Source organism: Taeniopygia guttata, chromosome 4 (assembly GCF_048771995.1).
Source record: "Taeniopygia guttata chromosome 4, bTaeGut7.mat, whole genome shotgun sequence".
In the NCBI taxonomy this organism is placed as follows: Eukaryota; Metazoa; Chordata; class Aves; order Passeriformes; family Estrildidae; genus Taeniopygia; species Taeniopygia guttata.
The window spans coordinates 66,502,086-66,522,115 of record NC_133028.1 but is presented as its reverse complement, the minus strand read 5'-3'; the positions used below and the strand labels follow the sequence as shown (position 1 = coordinate 66,522,115).

The following is a 20,030-nucleotide window of genomic DNA, read 5'->3' as shown; positions in this document are numbered from 1 at the left end:
AATTAGAATGCCAAAAATGGTCATTTTCTATCATGTAATTGAAATCTAACTATGCAAAAGTCCAGTACAGCCTTGAAATAAAAAAAAAAATCTTACAATCTATTTTGCTTTGATAGAAGATAAATACATAAATAACAATTTTTAGGAGGCAAAAAAGATCCTTGCTAAATCTGGCATATTTCTAAAATTTCTAAAAATAATTTAAGACTGTTTCCTAGATTTCTTGTTTAATTTGGTTTTAATTCTGTAGCAAGATATTCTGGGGATATTGTTCACAATAAATACATTTGCCTTAAAAAAACTAATCTTATTCGTATTTCAGGCAGTGACAAAAGTACAATTAATCAACAAAAGAAAGAGCTACAATTCCCCTTGAAAATGAATCTTTTTTAGAATGTCACATCTAATTGCCACATGATAAAACCTGGTGTGACCCTTTGGGTCAAGGTGAAACAGCATTTTGTATCACAATAATGAATTACTCCTCTGTTTTGACATGTTTTAGTACTATGCATGTTTTTTGTTAGTTATTTACAGTGAGCATCATGCTGTCTTGCCCTAGCCCCATACAGCAATTTCACACAAACCAATTCAAGTTCTACTTTGACATTTTTGCTTCCCCAGAAATGGAGATTACTTGGGATGTCTGACTGACTGTACAAAGAATAATTTGCTTGTACAGTGACTGTAATTTCCAAGCACCCTTCACATCTTAAAGGCAGAAATATTCAATGCTTTTGAATTTAAAAAGTGCCAATAGTGACAACTTTGAAGCCATTAGGTCTGTGTCACTGTGCCAGAAATCAGACTGCTGGTAGCATGCCAGCAGTTCACAGGGCAAGAGCAGCTGAGGGAATATGAAGAAACTTCAGCTCTGAAGGCAGGTGAGGTCAATGTGTTAAGAATTACCTGAGAAAAATAATAGAGAATAAAAAAGTTATTCCTATGCAAGAGGGAAGATACTTTAAATGAAAACCACTCATTAAAAATGCTACTGCTCATTTCCATGGAATAAGTGGAATACCTCAAAGCACTCTGTGCCCTTCAAACATATTTACAATAAAGGTATATGCCAGGAGAGAAAATGACTGGTCCCATTTCTCCAGGGACAATGCTGAACCAAGGTTTCTCCCTAAAAATGTCTTAAATTCCTCAGAAAAAAAAAAAAAATCCCACTTACGTCTTTTCTGCAGTAATCTGGCACAGTTCCTTCCTGTGTATTTCTTGATAGAACCGTCAGGGAACCTCTCTTCCTAGCTGGGAGTGAAGTTGTCACCTTCTCAAGAGGCCGACACACAAGACTGCTCAAATTGATCCTCCCTCCTCTGCAAGGCCTCGACTTCCATAAGAATGAAAACCAAGAAAAATCTCACCCATCTGGGGATGGAGAAATTGGGGAGCTTTTTTCCCCCCTCTGGGTGATTCATTACTGCAAGTTCCAGCAACTGCTGGCCTTCAGGTGGCTTTTCCCATCAAGTAGAAATAGATGTAGATAATGATGAATTTAATTACCACCTGAAGCTCTTACAGGATCAGGTCTGGAGAGAAGTAGATTTCAGTGTGTCCTCAGCTGTGGAACGAGAGACAGGTGCAGACTAAAAAAATAAAAAGGCCAGTTCTAATCACTCCTCTTCAATGCAGCTGGTTTAACAAGCACACAGAGGTTTTTTGGGACCATGCTTGGAAAATGGGAATTTTCATCTCTTGTTCTTAACATACTGTGCAGAAAGGTCACTTGTTCTGGCAGTGGCTAATGTGTGACATCTGAGCAGCTCCTTAGCAGGGTAAATTGCTGCAGTTCAGAGGTATAAATAGCCCCAGCAGCACTCACCAGCCAAGGAGCTGCTCAAAAATGCTTCTGATTAATTTCCTGTTACTGGGTTGGTCCTTCCAATGCCTCTAGAGAACTTCCTGGCAGTGCAGTGAAACCCCATTTACAGAGTGGCATTTCCACAGTTTTGCCTTTGATTGCCAAGCCAACGATTGATGCTTCCTATTGATCACATTTCCCCACCTCTGCCTGCGGTCTCGGCAGGGAGCTGACTCAGGAACCTTCCCAGTGCAATCTGGACTGGGCCCATGCAGATGAGCTGTGGCTTTCATGCCTCCTGTCCACCATCTGCTCATTTCTCCCCCTGTGTCTGTCCATCTGTGGAGTCCACTCCATGTGTGGAAGGACTTTGTGCCCTTCTTCCTCTGGCACCTAGGGCTGGGGGATAGAAATGCCCTTCACTTACAAGTGTACATGTGTGACTCTTAACTCTTAAAGAATTTCTTGTTCAGCATTCAGCAGCATTTGAGTGACCAACAAACACTGATTAAAATCCCCTGTTCAAGTGGAGCATTTTCTGATAATTTGGCTTTAAATACCATTGTAGCACACGTGGCATTTACAGTCACAAGATTTATTCACTAAAAGCAGTTGCAGAAAGGGGTATTTGAGCAGCAGAACCCAAAATTCACACCACAAGCCTCAGAGTAGGGTCTTTTTCTACAAGGTTGTAATATTAAGGTTATGAGCTCCATTTTTCTGACACCCATATGAATTCTGATGAAGTGTAACTAAACTCACTGAAGCTCCTGATGGAGAATTCCTGCTGTCCTCAGGATAGGCCAGTGCCAACAAGTGATGTAGTTCCTGTATCCATGTATACAGCTGAGATTTTACTTCAAGCTAGGGAAAATGGAAGCAGCTGGAAGGCAGAGGGACAGAAGATTCTTTTAGGGCTTCTCTCCCGAGTCCCAGTGACCAGCCCCAGGCTGGTCACTGGAGATAGGCCAGGGGCAGGACCCTGAGTCGCTGTTTTAGGCGCAGTCCTTGCCATCCCTCTGCTTCCTGGATGTTAGTTCAGCATCAGTGCCACAGAAAAGCAAGTAGCAGAGACATGGGTAAGAGGGGAAAAAAGAAAAAGACGGTATTTATGTCCAATTTTGGGCCACAGAGTGATAGAGCGGAGACGGAAAAGCGTTCACATCCCAACCTGCCTGTACTCCATCTGTTTGCAACAAGATACTCAGTCCCTGTGTAAAGCAGAGGGAAAAGGGATGGGTTTGTTTTTTTATTACACACTCATGTAGATTTTGAAAGGAAGAAACCAAGCAAGCCAAAATTAAATATAATTTTCTCTTTTCCCCCATAGACTCAGCCTGGATGAATGCCAAACCACATTTTGGAGGGGTGAGAAAGGCCCAACATCTGCTTCTGGTGTAACTGTTTGTATCTTCACTCTAAGAAAATTAGGTTTGAAATAATCTCAAATTGTCTGACACCTGTATCCTATTAGAAGTGACACATGGAAACACCTTCAGCATACTGAATTTAGCACCATGTCAACAGTTTAAAGTGAACAGGAAAAAAAAAAATGGTAAAACTCATTGCCTCCCAGTTTCTGCTGGAGCAGACCTTGTGTCATTGCACAGGATCCTACTGCAAGCTGGATCCATAAATGTAATGGGGTTTGAAGCAGTAATTATAATATGGTTTGTATCCCTGGCTGTAGATGGAATTAAATTCAGCAAGGCATCTCAAGGTGACTGGAGGATTTTGAGCTCAGTGCAGGCACACCTGTGGGCTGGGTACCAGCCAGCACGTAGGACATGGATACACAGCAATTTCAGGGACATTTTTTCCTGCAGCTCAGGTTTGGCATCTTGCAGCTCACCAGACTAGCAAGCAGGGATGGATTTTTAACTCCCTTCCCAAGCCTATCCCACTTGCAAATTCCTCACTTTTAGGAACAGATCTGGTGACCTTTTCCCAGATAAGACACTGAAAATAAGATCCAAGGTATTCTGAGAAGGACATTTGTTAAAATTCATAAAACTTTATGACTACTATAAAATTTATACTACCTAAAAATACACTATCTATTACAAAGACAAATGTCTTCCCATTTATTTTTAAACATGTTCCTTGGAGAACTTTGAATTGATTTGTTTTGAGAGACTGTTCTTCATATTAGTCTGGGAGAAAAGGAAACTGTTTACTTTTTAAATAGTGTTGTTTTTCAGCAAATCTGCATCTTCAAGGAGCAATATCTAGAGTCAAGAACACAGGACACATTGCATTTCAACATGAATTATGGCATGCTAATAAAAAACATGTTAAAAATAGAAAAATGGCAATAATGGAAAGACAGACAAATAACATAGAACTATTTTCTCAGAGAAAAGTGTGCATGCAAGACCCTGTAACAGGAAAAAGTGTCAAGTACAATTTAGGCTCATTTTTTGCCCCAGGACAAGCCAAACACACTTTCTGGATGGTGTGGAACTATGACACTAAACAGAAGATAATATGCAATATTTTACATGCATCCATAGCTGAAAAAGACCAGAGAAAACCTGGAAAGGTTAAATTTATTCTAAGGGCACTTCACAGAAATTTCAAGCCTTCTTAGATTTGTTAATAATAGCAGCTGAGTCACTTCTAATTTATTGCTGTAACATGACATACACTGCTAAGGTCAAAGTCTCCTAAAATGTTTTAAGATCTGCTATTGGCCATTTTCTTACCTCATTCATGAAAGCTGCCTTATAGCTTCCTTCATAGATGGCCCCAACGCATGGCAACACAACCATCAACACTTTCTGATTTATGTAAATGTTATGCAGTTCATCTTCCTAAAAATTCATTGGCCTGGAAAAATAAAAGGGTAGTTCACCTAATATTTTCAGTGGAAAATGTTTATGACAATATGATTATGGAGAAAAATGCAAGCAGACCAAAGTATAATAATATATAAATGGGCATTTTCAATGCTATTGATCTGGTTTTTTTCCTTCTAATTTGCATTCAGGAAGGCTAAAATGAAAGCAACCAATCCTATCCACTAACTGAGTAAACTTGTGGTGTCACTCAGAGCAATGCAAGATTGAATTCCAATTTAGCTGGAATTTCAAGAGTGGTTCCTGGAGTTCCTTTGGAGAATAAGCATGTCTGAGTAGGGCTGTGTTCTGCCAGCCAATCTCGTGCTTGGTTTCCACAGAATAAATTCAGTGTACATTTATCTGGCAGAAGTTACTCAGCCATTGTGAGCAACTCGACCGCAATGTATTATCACCAGCAGATATTTTTCTCCACTGAACATACAAATGCAACTTTTTTTTTCTGAGAAAATGTGGTTTTGTTGCTCTCAGACACAATTTGAGGAAGGATCACTCATATGCTGACATTATGGCTAAACATTGATGTTGGTGTTATTTGGATAGCAGATCCATAACATACTGCATCTATCAAACAATTACCTTGTCACTAGCTCTTTAAAATCCAGAAATATGGAAGTGCACAAGCATGATCCACGCCATTCCCCACACCGATAACTTGCAGCTGGAAACCAACAGCTTAATTTCTACCTTGTTGAGCCACAAGACATTCTGAGAATTCACTATGCACAGGAAATCCAGACTTCTAAAAATGTTTCTTGGCTGATTCTCTGGGCTTCCAGTAGATTTTTATTGCACTCTAACACAGGGATTGCATCCCTAAACCTATAATGCTGAAGTTATTCTGAATTTGGTTATTGGTGTCTGCTGAAATAGGACTGAACTGCAGCATATATTTTTCCTGACATAGAATGGCTGGTTTTATACTATGATTACATACAAAGTCTTCATCATTCTCACCACAATAAATTAATTAAAGAAATGAGAAAGAGAAATCCATTGATGACATGAAATTTATTCCTTCGTTTCTATTCTTTCCTTTTTTAAATGACATCTGTTTGGTACAGGAATCCTGCTCCTCAGTAACCTAAAAGCAGCCAGCGTTAACTTGTCATTCTAGCAGGAATAGTTATAGCAAACATATTAGGAACCACATAATGTCATTTGCTCTATTATGGTTTGTTTGGATAGGAGCTGTGAAGTTGCCATTTTTCACATCTTTTCAGGATTTATGAAGAAAAACCCCACAATTTTACTGTTTTCATTACCTCACCGTTTTCCTAGTGACTTGCCCAGATTTGCAAATAGAAATAACAACACCCCCTAAGTCCACCATCTTACTTCTCCAAGAGTGCAAAGGAGCACAGAGAGGGGGCTGTGTCAGCCCTAACAACACCAGGAGTTTCAAACATTGCAGTGGTGTCACTAAATTGAATTTAGACATGCTCTCAAATGCCATCAGTTACAAACTGCTCCAGAGCCATCCCTGCCTGCAGCAGCCTGTTGGATTGTACCTGGAGATATGGGATGGACATTACCAGTGGCCTGGCCAAGTGCTGCTGGGTGCAGTGCTCAAGGTCATTCCCAAGCCCACCTCTGCACGCGCTGGGTGATGAACGGCTGCGCTCAGCCGTGCTGATGGGCCCATCCTTCTCACAGGCAGTGACCAACACTGAGCAGCTGGCAGCAAGGCTGCTCCATCTTCCCACTGCTCAGGGGAGGAAAAGAAAAGAAAAAGGCCACTATTAGAAAAAGATTTATCAGCAAACATAGCAGAGCCATGCTTGACCTCCATATCTTCTCTTGTTTCCCAAAGGCAGCACATGTAAGATATTTCCTGTCTTTCATGTTACTGGCTGGAATGCATCATGAAGTCCAAATTTGCAACCTGCTGTCTGTTTTAGTCATTAGGCATGACTTTCTTTGTCTCTTGATATGAACTGCAGCCAACTGTTCACTGTTGTAATAATGCACAATATCTCCAGTATTCCCCCTTCTCCTGGACAAATAAACAAAAACCCAGCCAGCCTAAAAGCTGCAGTTCAGTCATCGGCCGAAGCTGCTGTGTCTTACAGTATTTTATTCCCACTCAGCACACTACACTCAGCTCTAGCTCACCAAAACACTAGTCACAGTAGCCTCCACCTGTTATTCAGGGGCCAAAATTAAAGGGTTAATAAACAACAATTAAAAGTAGCTATTAGACTTCAAACAAGCTTATTTGATGACACGAAAGATGGAGTTTACTGCCTGCAGCTTGGTTCTACATTCCCTCATCTGTCTATAACATCCACAAATTGTGAACTTTGTATTATTTTTTTAAATTATATCCACTCTGCAGAGACATACCCCAGCTTATTAAACTACTGCATTATCTTTGCCAGCTGTGTATCTTGGAATAATGTTCTCAAAACAGTTACTCAATATTTCAACCTCTGACCACCTTCAAAAGCAACTGAAGACAATTTTTAAAGACATTAAAATACACATTGCCTGTAAAAGGCAGGTCTGGTTATGCTTTGATGGCCACAAGTGGGACACAAGTACTGGTTATGTCTTTGCTCCACTAATTTTGTATATACACATATTTAGTAAATGTGTTCAAAATGAAAGAAACTCCTAGAATTTGTGACTGTATCTATAACAAGCCTTCTGCAGGAGAGAAAAGAGGAACTAAAACCTGATTTGAAAACTGAATGAGAGGAATCTCACCCTCACAAAAAGTGACCTGTCTGGCTGCTCTGTCACTACAAAAATAAAAGTTTATTCCATGAGAAGCAAACTCAGTAGAAGTTGACTTCCCACTAATTTTTGTCCCCTAAGTCTCCTTCCAGTGCCCTAAGCCATCTGCTCTCCATGGGAAAGAGTGAATACCTGCAATGGTCAGTGTGGAGCTGGAGCCATGGGCTGGCCCAGCAGCTGCTGTCACACCCATAAGGTAACTGATGGGTTCTGCTGGTGTGTCAGCGTGGGCACCAACAGGAATCCTTTCCTTCCATCCAGCTCCCAGTGCTCCTAGCCATCACAGGCAATTAAGGTGATTAAATCCCATCTCAATTAAGATTGCTGAGCCCTTTTCAAGGTTATGAAGGGGAGACTGCCTGGCAGAGTGAGGTCAGACCACAGCAGGCTGCCCTGGTAGGTTACAAGCAACCCATTCCTCTCATTCAGTACAAATACCTAAACCCTCACAGTGAAAAAGAAATAAACCAGCCTTTGATTGTGTCTCACAAACAGTTCTTAGCTGCTTTTTAAATTATAAGACAATTAGGGGTTTTTTTGTGTAATAATTTCATATCAATAAGCTGCAAGCAAGTTGAAAAGACCTGAAGGTTAACTCATACAGTCATCTACAAATGCAATCATGTTATTTATCTCTGTCCCTCCTCTGAATGAAAACTCAGGAACAGGCTTTGTTGTTTTCAATGGTTTGGAATTTCAGGACAGAAAACTGATAGACTCTCTGCCAGTTTTCTCCTTGTTCAGTTAAAAATGTTGGTCTGAAGGAAGGGAAAACACTGAATTCAGTTCTTCTACAACAGCAAATTCACTCTTTCCCTTTTAGGAAAGGCTGCAGGATCCCAGATGTGAGTCAGCTCTTTGGAAGAAAAGAAGGGAATATTAGAAATATTTTTGCCAAGGGGCTTCACCAAGAGGTGGGTAATTCTAATGAAAAATGTCTACATGACCATGCCATGCATCTCCCAAGCACACTATTTCCAGCCTTTGCCTGACCATACCCATTTACTTTGGAAGCTGTGAGCTCTGGTGGAGCAGGGATGCTCAGGCAATTTGTACCTTTGTGTTCCCATATGCAGACCACAGTGTGCAGTTCTCAGTTCTAGACTGTGGGCTGATAGCCTAAATCATGAATTACTTTCCTTATGGCTTGAAGTAATTAGCTGGCTCTCATTACCTGTTTTAGTTCTGGATTTTCTCATTAAACAGATCCTAAAAAGATCACTTTGGGTAAGCTTTCATAGTGAGAATTACAAACAGCTTTCAAGCAAGAAGATCCTTGCTAGGAGGCATTTTCCTTTAGTTCAGCCCATTAAATATGTCTGAAAGCAGACAGCAGAAGAATAAGATCTGCCTGACTGACAGACAAGGCAGGCTATCTTATTACCAAAAACTATTTACCTACTTAATGGCTCATGGAAACTTGTGTTCCTACCAGACACAGAAGTTAGTTTTACGGCTTTATGTGTGGTTAATAAAACCCAAAGAACCCCCATATCTTTAGACTATATGACAAATCATTGTCATAGACAGAGATGCAACTACAGATATGTATTTCGGAGCCAAAGTAATGCCATCTTCCATAAATTGCATAACTCATACCAATTACTCAGTGCCCACAGATTACAGCCAGTTTGATAATGGAAAAAGCACTTTTATCTTTTTCATCCCTGAGAGAAATACAACTGGGCTGAGGAGTAAACCAGAAATCCCTGTTAGGAAAAGCACTGCTGGCCTGACTGCACCTCCCATGGGATTCAGTCAACTGCCTGTAACCATGAGATTGGCACTGCTTAAATTCACAGCTTTCCAGAAGGATGAAGCTTGCTCCCTATTGATCTTTGCCACCATCTAAAGAATTAAGAGAGTGGCTGGTGATGAAGAGCACATCAATCATGTTTATTGTGACAACCATGACTGTTATAAAACAGACTCTCTTACAGCACATGCTAACCTCCCCCATGCTTTTTCTTTCTTTATTAAAAACTTGTTGAACATTTAGTTCAGGTCTCCTGGGACAGATGCCTAGAAAAGTGCTGACTGCAGGAACAAGCCCATTTCAGGAGTTGCCCACAACCCACTATTTGCAGGTATGGGTCTAGGTGTAGTGCTGTTCTCACTGCTGCACTCATGCAGTTATTTCTTAAAGAATGGCTTTGAACAGTCTTCAGGAGCAACCAGCTGTGTAGAAACACAGCTAACAGAGAGATTATATTTGATTTAGCTCAAATATTTGGTTCATCTGAATATTTATCCTTTATGATGGAATGGCTGAAAAGAGGGAGCAATTGGGAAATTTCTGAACCAAGGTCAGCTCAAAAACAGTCAATATGAAATTATTGTCAAAGCTTACATTCAAAGTTTTCAAATGGGCTAAGGAAAGAACACAGAAGAAATGCCTGTGGGCTGAAAAAAATGAGAAGGTTTCAAACTAGGTAGTTTGAATTGACACTCAAACTCTTGTCCTGAAAACAACTTCTTCCTGGACACTATGAGGTCTTAACAACCTTTGTTCAAGCAGACAACAGTGGAAGAATGGCTGTAGCTGCCCCTTACCTTCCCTGGCTAAAAATGCACCCTGGCTTGATTTGTTTCCTATGCTCAAAAGCTGCACTGGGAAAGAACAGGACAATCTTGCTAAAAAATGCAAGTGAAAATGTGGCTATCATGAAGCCTTAATGAAAAAAAGTCTTCATGAAACAAGGACTCTTTTAAGAAGTAAACATTTTACATGTACCTTGCCACTGAGGAAAGTGGAGAGGACTCTGTTTGACAGACCATGGGGAAGAAACGAAATTTCTAGGCAAGACAACCCAAGGAAAATGAGTCTCTAGACATTACACCCAAGTTATTCTCCCTTTGTATAGAGACAGAGAATCAGAGGCCTAAAGTAAATATTTGAGTCATCTGATCCACATGCTATAGCCACAACTCATTAGATATCTGCTAATTACAGCTTTGAAAGATGCCATGGAGTGACACAAGGCAGCCCTAGATGTATTTAGGTAGTTTTACAACTGAGGAGCATAAGAAACCCTTAGGTTCTTTCCTACAGTCAACAACTCCAACAAAGAGCTCTCCATTAATTGCAACCACATCTTGTCTATTTTTATGTATGAGAAACACTACAGTCCTTGTAAAAACCATAAAACAGCCACTGTCATTAAGAGATGCTATTAATCAAGGCCTTCTTGAGTGCTTCCTCTTCTCAGCTCCCTTGCCTAGCTCTCAGCCCATTGGTTTTTAACTAAAAGCAGTGTAGCCATGTGCAGCCCTTGTGGAAAGCTCAGGATTTTGATTTCAGTGCAGGAAACACTCAGCTGGGATCCCTCTTGCAAAGGGGAGGCCATGAAGTGTTTGCAGGCATTCCCAGCAATGTTAATGACAAAAAGAATCAATCTGACAAAAAGGATTGAAAATACCCACTTTGTTCTGAAAGTACTTTTCATACTTTGCTTCCCTCCTCCACTTCTGGAAAATCAGTGCAGCAAGCAGAAGAGAAGCTGAATTCTTTTGGCACGATCCCAAATAGGTTATTTCTGGGATCCAGGAATATTTAGACTCAAGATTAAGAAAACCTTTCCAAGGGTTAAGGTTGCCTAATGAAGCTGAAGGGTTGTCATTATGTAAGGACAATTTAGACAAGCCTCTGTTAGGAATATTAGTGTAAAGATTCTTCTTTGAGGCAGAAGCATAGATTAAATGATATCCTAAGATATTCTGGTTGTTTCTGAACGCTCAACAACTCAGAAGCACGCCCCTCCCAAGCTGCCACCCTGTATTTTAGCAGCCTTCTGTATACATTTTTAAACTACTTTACCATTCTCCCAGGGGCTCTGCACAGACGTACTTGCAAGCCCTGACGAAGACTGAAAACTCAGTTACTTAGTTATAACAAAAGCAAAAAAAAACCCCAACCCAAACCCCAAATGGGATTGTTATCTCATCAAGAAGTAAAAAATGAGGTAGAAGACACACATGCTAAAAGAAGATACCAGAGCCCCAGCAGTAAAAATTACGAGTTACAAGAGCGATATAAATCCTGTTAGCAGGTTGGCAGAAACCTGACATTTCCAATTCTCCATAAAGCTGTTATACATATCTACTGAACTACAAAATTAAGACTAGTTCTGCCAGTTTGAATCATGGCCAATTCAGGCAAGCTGCAAAGCTGACCTCTTTTTGAGTCCATGTTAGACACTTTCACATTGCAGCAGCTAATTTAGTGCTACAATAGATAAGCTTTGAAGAATTACTCTGAAACATTTCTCAAGGTGTCTAAGAAACAGTTAAGCATTGGAGGATAACTTTGGAGTGCCTTAACTTCTTTTTTTCTCCCTCCTGACAAATAAAATAGGAACTTCTTAGATTCACTGCTTCAGGCTCCTAGTTTGAGATGTGCTTCTGAGAACTGTCAATGGCAGCCTGTAGCCAGGTCACCAGTTAGCAGAAACACAGAGAAGAGATCCACAAGGGACCCTGACTAGTCCTTTCCCCTGCCCTAAAGCTCCAGCACACAGGAAGAAGATGGCTGAGTAGGGCAAGCCAGCAATAGCACGGTTCATCCACGTGGTTTTATGGGGCAGTTAACTTTTATTACCTGGTAATTACAGAGGAAGGCTTCAGACAAGCTGACTCTACAGCCCACATGGCAGCAGACTTGTGTGGGCAGTCAGCTCACCAAAATCATGCTGCCAGACTAGTGTTTCAGAAGGGAAAGTCAGTCCATTAGGAAATCCAAGTTCAAGAAGACAAGTTTAGACAAATTTCAATAGTGCCAGAAAAGAATTATGAATACCAACTCTTAAGTTAAAACAAAAAAAAAAAAAAAAAAAAAAGGAATTGGAAAAGGCAGCTGAAGAATAGGAAGAAGTTACAAGGTACAACAACAAAAATTATGAAATATCTTAAAAATAAAAAAGGCTGGAGGATCAGATAACAAAGAAGTGTTTGTGAACAGAAAGGCAAAGAGTTTTAAAGTTGAAGTGGGCAGGCTTAGCTCCATGCTGCAGAGCAGACACTTGTTTTTGGCATCACCCCTACAGGCAAAGTAGTGTGAGTGAAGAGGGAAGAGAAGGCCTTAGGAGACATAAAAAAGAATGAACAGTGAACACGATCATTTTTCAAAGGATAAGCACCACAATCCAGGAATACAATGGCTATTGCGTTAAAGCAGTGGGTATCATTACCAAAGAAGTCACTCGATATTTCCTCCTCCCTGACTGTTCCCTGCTGTGGTACTATTTCTTCACATAGTTAGTACATGTGAGCAGAGCACATCAATACTTGTAAAATCAGTGCATTATTCTCTATAGATGCACGAATGTTTGTGAAATGAGCACTTTCATGAACCTCAGGCTGCTTTCTCTGAGCTAATACCAGTTAACAGGTTTTGATCCTCTGTACCTGTTTTAAACTTTATTTAAATCTTAAACCCAAAAAGATATAAAAAAATCCCAAACCACGTGATAAACATATGTCAAAGTCATATAATTTCCAATCTCTTCTGTTCATTCTTTGCAATAAAAAGCAAAAATTACAGTTGATTTACTGTGCAGTCAAACATTGTGAGAATACAGGAACATGTGGGATCAGTTTAGGTCAGGATCAAAACCCCATAATTTAGCTGAGAGCAGCTTCCAAACTAAGCTCATATTTTTTCAGACTATATTTATAGTGCAGTTACTATGTGCCAGTACATCATTAAATGTCCTAAGAACTAATCCCACCCTATTCTTTATGGGGAGGGTTTTTCCCCTTAAGTCAGAAATACCAATTCCAGTGGAATTCTGAAGGAACCAGCAGCACTCACAGCATTCTGCCCCCATCCATCTCCAGTCCTGATGGCTGCTAAGCTGTCTGCAGCCTTTTCTCATTGCTAGTAAGAGCTCATAGTCTCCTGTTCTCACTTCCTAACATGCACCTTGGCCTGGTTAGAAGCACTGCTTCCCTGGCCAGTTTGAATCGGGAAGTAGAGCTGGCAAAAAAGCAAAAGAGATTTGGGATGAATATGAGTGTCTGGTTCTACCAGCAGCACATCAGCATCAAGGATGCTGTAGAGAAGAGGGAGGGATAAGTTACAGAGGCAGACAAAAATAAAAACGAAAACCTAAAAAGAAAAAAGAAAAGAAAACAAAACACCTCAGAAGCTGAACAATGAACATTCATGCTGTTGTGCAGCCCACTGCCCAGAATTCTGGATGGGGGGAGAGAGGACTGACTCCCATTTCCACCACTACATTTGGGATACAGAGCTCTCTAGTGGGCTGCTCTGTCTGCATGGCACAGATAATGATGCAATTGTCAAACCTTCTGCTTCCTGCTCTGTGTGTTCAGCCACACAGCCCCGGTTCAAAGCCTGATTATTTCCGACCCTGTTGCATTAAAGCTGCAAACTGAGAGGAACATTGTGCAGGAGACAAACTGGCCATGCATCAGAGATCTCAGTTTAATGTGCTTACTAGAGGAATGTTGTGTTTTGATGAATGTTCAGAGCTGAAAACTTAGTCTTACCACACAGAAGTTGCTGTCTGCAGGGAGAGGCATGGGGAGAGTAATGCTGCCTGGAAAAGCAGCCAGCTGACTCCATATCTCTCCCAAACAACACTGGGACATGCCAAGACCAGGAAGCAGTGGGAGAATGAGAAAAATCATGTCCCAGACTAAATCAAGAGTCACTCCACTTTGCGAGTCCATAGCTGCTGCAACACCCACAAACACAAAACACTAGCTGAAAACAAACTACTGCAAGACTTTTTTTCTTTTTTCTCCCTTTTTTCTTTCTTTTCTTTTCCCACTTAAATGTGTGCAGAAGATACAGTCTGAGTATTAAATGTTTTTCTAAGAAGAAAATGACGGCCCCAGCAATAAATAACTGGGATTTATAGAGCCAATGCACATACAGTGGCAGGAAACTTTGATGGTTTGCTGTAAGCATTCATGAAGTGGTCTCTAATATCTGACTGGAAAGCACTGCAACATTCAGTGGGATGGACTGAAAGGCAGCCAACATGGCAAGCATCTTGGGTGATTCTATGCCAATAATTACCTTTTATCAAACTTTAACTAGTGATGTCAAAATATTTTTGGCTTGTAGTCATGGAATGGGCAACAAACACACAAGTTTGCTACTTCACACTAATGTATGTTTGGTCTCAAGAGGTTAAGCACTCATCTGTTTCCAAATTGTATTTAATATTTTTTAAAAACCCAAAACTCCAAACCCCAGCCCCAAACAACAACAAAAAAAATTCAAAAAAACCCCAGAACCTTTTCATCCCTGTCCATGCTGTTGAAACATGTCAGCTTGCACACAAATTATGGTTTTCCAGGATTTCTTATCTCTGATATTTCTCATGACATAATGCCTCCAGTGTAGATCTGCAAAGTAAAACACAGTTTTAAGCCTGAATAACAAAACTGAGCCTTCCATCAACATGAATTTGTTGACAGGAGAAAGAAGGTTTAGACACACAGCTAATATTTGGGCTGAAAATGAGTTCAGATTGGTGCGACACAGCAAGGGGACAGCAATATTTTGGTTTCACAGAAACAAAAAAGAAATAAGGACTAGATTTTTAGCTTTGCTTTCAAACTCTGACTCCAGAGCCGATTAAAAAAATGATTAAAATTATTTTGTGAAGACAACCAAATCTGTAGTCAAGCACAATCCTCTCAGCTGATACTGATTAAAAGGGGCTGTACAGCTCTTCTGATAGTCCAATCTTAGTGACATTCATGATGTCAGCAGGTACTTTTGTGATTGTGGCTTTTCAACCTGAGCACTGAGAACACCAATAAATTAAATAAACTAAGTTTGCCAGTGATCCTATAGCACCTCTTTTTTCTTTTTATTAAAGCAGTCAGAAAGGTAAAAAAAAAATCAAACCCACAAATCTTCTACCATCTCACTACTGAGCTATTATACATTAAATCACATGTATGAGTCAACAACATCATGCTGCTGGGAAAAATGGAAAACCATTGTGGGAAGAATAAGCAAGTGTCATCTGTAGAACACATGGAGCAATGCTCGTGCTCAGCTTGCTGGGGGGGAAGAGGACAGCTCAGCTTTGGGCACCACCATCCCAGGAGGATGTGGGCAGAACACAAAAAACCTGGAGAACAGGGACACAGACAATGAGGGGCCTATTAGAGAAGTCTTAGCCTACTTGTGTTGAGGAGCAGAACCCTAACCCAAATCCCCTTTGTGGCAGTCCTGGGACATGTGAGGAGCAGCTGGGAGGAAGGAAGGGTTTCCTTCACATCTCCAGTCCCTGGACAGCATTAAGCTCTCTGAAGAGCAGAAGTGTCAGAGACAAGACTGAGACACGCACCCCTGCTGTGACATTCAGTGTAGGAGGGATTGTAAATTTGCACAATTCAACTTGGCTAATTTCTGAGAAGTTCATCATGATCTTGCTGTGTGTGCTTACTCTAAGTTTTCTTACCCCACTGCTAGAGTGAGAGTGCTCAACTCTCTCTCCTGGTGTCTACTTAGGCCTTCCTTTCAAGCTGCTCCACTTTGCTCTTCCTGCTGTTTACTGTTACTGGCTCATCAGTGGTTTGCATTTCTCCTGAGCCACCCCTCCTGGAAGCTGGAAAATGAGATGGGTTCCATTTGCTGACTCAGAAACACTTCCCTTGGAGCAGATAAAGAAACATAACCTGGCAGCTTCTACAGACTGATCAGATTGCACATAAGATTTAACAAACAATTCAGTTAAAATAAGTGGTAGTAATTGAAAGTGTCTGAAAGGACAGAGCGCTATTTTTAAATAATTATTTTTTTAATTTTTTAAATAACAACTTTGTATAGTAACATAAATGCGAAGCTAAAATGCTTCCAAGCACCACAATTCATTTGAGGCAGCAGCATTCCCATTAGAAATTTTAGGCAAACAGAGGGAGTGGGTATGGAGAGAAAGACAAAAGCCTTTTTCAGAATTAGGTGTTGAAAAATCCAAAAATAGAAACATTTTCCAAACAAATTTTCTACGTGCAAGTATCCCAGTTTCCCAGCAACTCTGTTGGTGACTTAACATTAACTTTGTGGGAAAGCAGCTCTGGACAAGAAGCTAAGAGCTTTTTGGAGTCTATTCATAACCTTGCATTCGCATTTGATAAATTGCTTCATTGTTATAACAACTCCCCTTCAACATGATGATTAATTCTTCTTTACACAAAAAACATTTGGTTTAAAATGCTAATCTTTGAGCATTTTCTCTATCATTACACCAGAACGTCTGTCAAAATGTTTCAAAATTTCCAGAAAGTTAAGGTATTTTCCTCAACTAAAAACCATTTTACATGGGCTAGGTTTCTCTACATGCTATATAAAACTGGCACTAATTTTTATACCATTGTTTTAATAGGTTTAAAACAAAATGCATAATTATCTAGATAATTATTTAAAGCTAAAAGAAAGAGTTGTAACACTGTGGTAGCCATAACAAGATATACAAAATTTTGTCTGATGTTTTCAATTAATATTCCAGATATTTGTCAATTACCCAACTGCATTCACAATTTCTTGAAAGAATGGCACAGGGTCCAAGTTTCTAATTTATGCAGTCATAATTTTTTTTTACATAATGGCGTTATTCATAACAACATGAACAGGACCACACTCTGAGCAAGCTGGATCTTAAAAGTATTTCAACCCAGCTAATGCCAAGGTGAGGGTTTCTTTAGAACTTCTGAACAGAAATTCATCCAGGAAATTCCTCTGCCACAGTTTCAGCAGCAGCAAAGAGCTCCCCCAGCACACTCTGAGCTACCCAGGCAAGCAAGGTGAGCAATCAAGTGCAAATCTGGTTTCTGCCAGCATCCAACAAAGTTTTTATCATGGCACTCCTCATGACAGGCACTACAGAGCCCAGCCCTAGGCTATTTAATGAAGAGCAGCCTCCTGCTCCCTCCTGGGCAGACCCACCCAAGCAGCTCCTTGGGAATGGGTACACAGTAAGGACCCTCCCACCTGCAGCTTGACAAACACCCAGCCCACATGTGCTTCAGATCCTCTACATCCATTTCTACTTAAAATTCAGCTTTTCCCCAAGTAGTCTGTAAAATTTTTCTCCACTTAACCTCAAATTGCCTTTCTCCCCTGCTCATAACTTGAGCTGAAATGAGGAGGAAAAAAAAAAAAAAAGGTTGGTTTGTCTTGGAGCGTCAAGAAGTAAAATCAATTTTGAAACAACTGCAAGACAGCAGAAGTGGGTTTCAGTGGGACTTCTAATGTCCTGTGAATTACACTGGTGCTTAATTAAATTACCTTGCTGAGCCTGGGCCCAAATTAATGTGAGACACACTCCTCAGTGTTTATTTGGCTTGGATAATTAAAGGAAGTAACAAAATGAGGGCTTAGAGCTAATGTAAATTAAAGTTTCAGTAATTAAGTATTTCTTCACTCAAGCACCTGGCATAGCCTATTTGGCGTATATAGTGAACACAGGAGTAGCTGAAAAAAATTCTTCTGCTGCAATCCTCTGATACAGAAACCAAATAGGACAATTCTTAAGAACCAATCCTACCTCGTCCTCATCCATTTGTAAACTATTGCCTTTCAAGCCATTAAATAACTTTCTATATCTCTTTTGTACCCCCTGGTTCTGGGTTCCATTGGAAACCAGCAAATGGGTGCATGAGCTATTTACTTATTTACTTTAAGCCTGAAAAAATGGAGGAGACTTTGAAAAGGCTGGTGTCTTCTTGAGAAGAGGATGAAATTTCACACTGGCTCTTACTGAAACCAATTCACATATCCCAGGCCTTTCCTCTCCCTACCCTATCTCTCCCCCACCAACATAATTTGCCCATTTATGCTTTAAATCTGGTATAATAACTCCAACTCCCTAAAGACCCTGAACCCATTTCCACTCTGTAACATGAGGGCAACTCCACCTGGGGCTGTGAAATGGCATTAGAGTAGTGGAGAATATGCTTTGCAGTATTAACATGAATTAAACTGGAATTGAAAATAAAGACCCCTGAACAGAGTTTCTTTTTGCAGCACTAATAAAATCTGCATTCTTGGCAGCAGCACCCAAAATCTGGCTGGTGCACTGAAAACAGAAACCCTTCCTCTGGCTGGTGGCGCCCCTTTCCTTGCCAGGGCTGCCAAGAACCACAGGTTGCTGCTGGAGAGGAACACCCATCAAGGTCCCTCTTAGTTTGGGGTCCCACCAGAATGAATATAACTCAAGGGTACCAGTTCATCTGTCAATGTCCTCAGCTGATGGAAGAAATGGATTTGAACAGGAATAAGTAAATGGGGGGGAAAAGCCCTCTTAAAGTTTTGAAGTTGTTTTTATGTGGAGTTCAAGGCTCCAATAAACCTTTCTGCAAGTTTAAATGAAACTGAAAATGTGATAAGCTAGACTCTATGCTTTGCTGGAATAACCAAAATCTATGGACCACACTCTTTTACTGAAGGAGACTGAGTCAGTGCAGTAGCTTTCCTACATTGAATTCCTTATTGATGTTTCTTTGCTGTCACCTGCATTTATCATCCACTGTATACATGTAATTCTGAAATCCATCTTTTTGCAATAGCATCTCTTATGTTATTCTAGTGAGACATTTGTGAGGATTCCCATAATGACCAGCTACATACAGCTCTCTGTCTCCCACAGGACACAAAGAGGAACGATAAACCATTCAAAGGGAGCCTTGAAACTCTGCAGCAGCACGTCCTGAGAGAAGAAAAAGTACCTGATGATTTGAAGGGCTTCTCTTAAGTTTCCTGCAACATGGCATCAGCCTTCAGATGATCTTCTGGGAGCTCATCAGGTCCCCATGTGCATCATTACTCACAGTACTACACTGTTATGGTCTTCCTAGAGCCAGCACAGGCAATGCCAGTAAATAAACCGTGGAAGCCAAATCAGTATTCCTTCAAAGTCTAGGAGAAATACTGCCTCAGAGGGATCGTTGTCTACTGTACCTCACCATTACAAAAGTTGCACTGGAAAAAAAAAAAAAAAAAAAAAAGATGTTGAAAAGAAAGTTAGAAACAAAAAAAAGGGGACTCCAGGGCTGTTTCATCTGAATTGCTGTTTCTGGTATTCAGCTCTCAAGTCTCCTGTCACTATCTGGAAACTTTTTAGAATCATTAGAGTGGTCTAATATCTTCTGCTAAACTTGAACTCTCTTCAGCCTGCAAACAACTCTGTATGGCCAGGTCTGCCTTGTTTCTTCCTGTCCTGAGGAAAACTTAACACCTGGTGTTTCAATCTCATGGATATCCCAAGTGTCCAAAGCCCTACCATGCATTATCCCCTAGTCTCCCAAACCAGCAAGTGGATCCACTCAGGAATAAACCCACCCAGCTGAGAAGTCCATTTTTAACTCCTTTGTTCAGGTAACATAACCAGGTTAGCAATCAGTCACCTTTCTAAATGACAAATATCCTGTGCTACAGACAGGAAAAGTGCATCATCTCTTACATCACTGGATTTTAACCCCAGCCCTCTCAATTTCCCTCTTTAGGACATCAGCCTATTAACTGACACGGAACACTCCAGAATAACCTCCTGTCAGAAGAGTGCTTCTTTTGCAAATAATGGATCAGGCTACTTTTTTACCAGTACTTTATCAGTGTCTATCCAGATCCCTCCCAAGTG

At 40.5% G+C, this 20,030-nt stretch overlaps 1 long non-coding RNA gene across 2 annotated transcripts in view; it reads right to left on the bottom strand.

Moving 5' to 3' along the window:
- LOC115495079 (uncharacterized) overlaps nt 1-20,030 on the bottom strand; it is an 85,983-nt gene that overhangs the window by 40,072 nt on the left and 25,881 nt on the right. For both annotated transcript variants that reach the window (XR_012055802.1, XR_012055803.1), the window contains 5 exons: nt 19,120-19,372; nt 15,855-16,046; nt 14,674-14,784; nt 6,260-6,373; nt 4,516-4,639 (listed from right to left, as the gene is read on the bottom strand). This is a non-coding gene — a long non-coding RNA (uncharacterized lncRNA). The remainder of the gene's footprint in view (nt 1-4,515; nt 4,640-6,259; nt 6,374-14,673; nt 14,785-15,854; nt 16,047-19,119; nt 19,373-20,030) is intronic.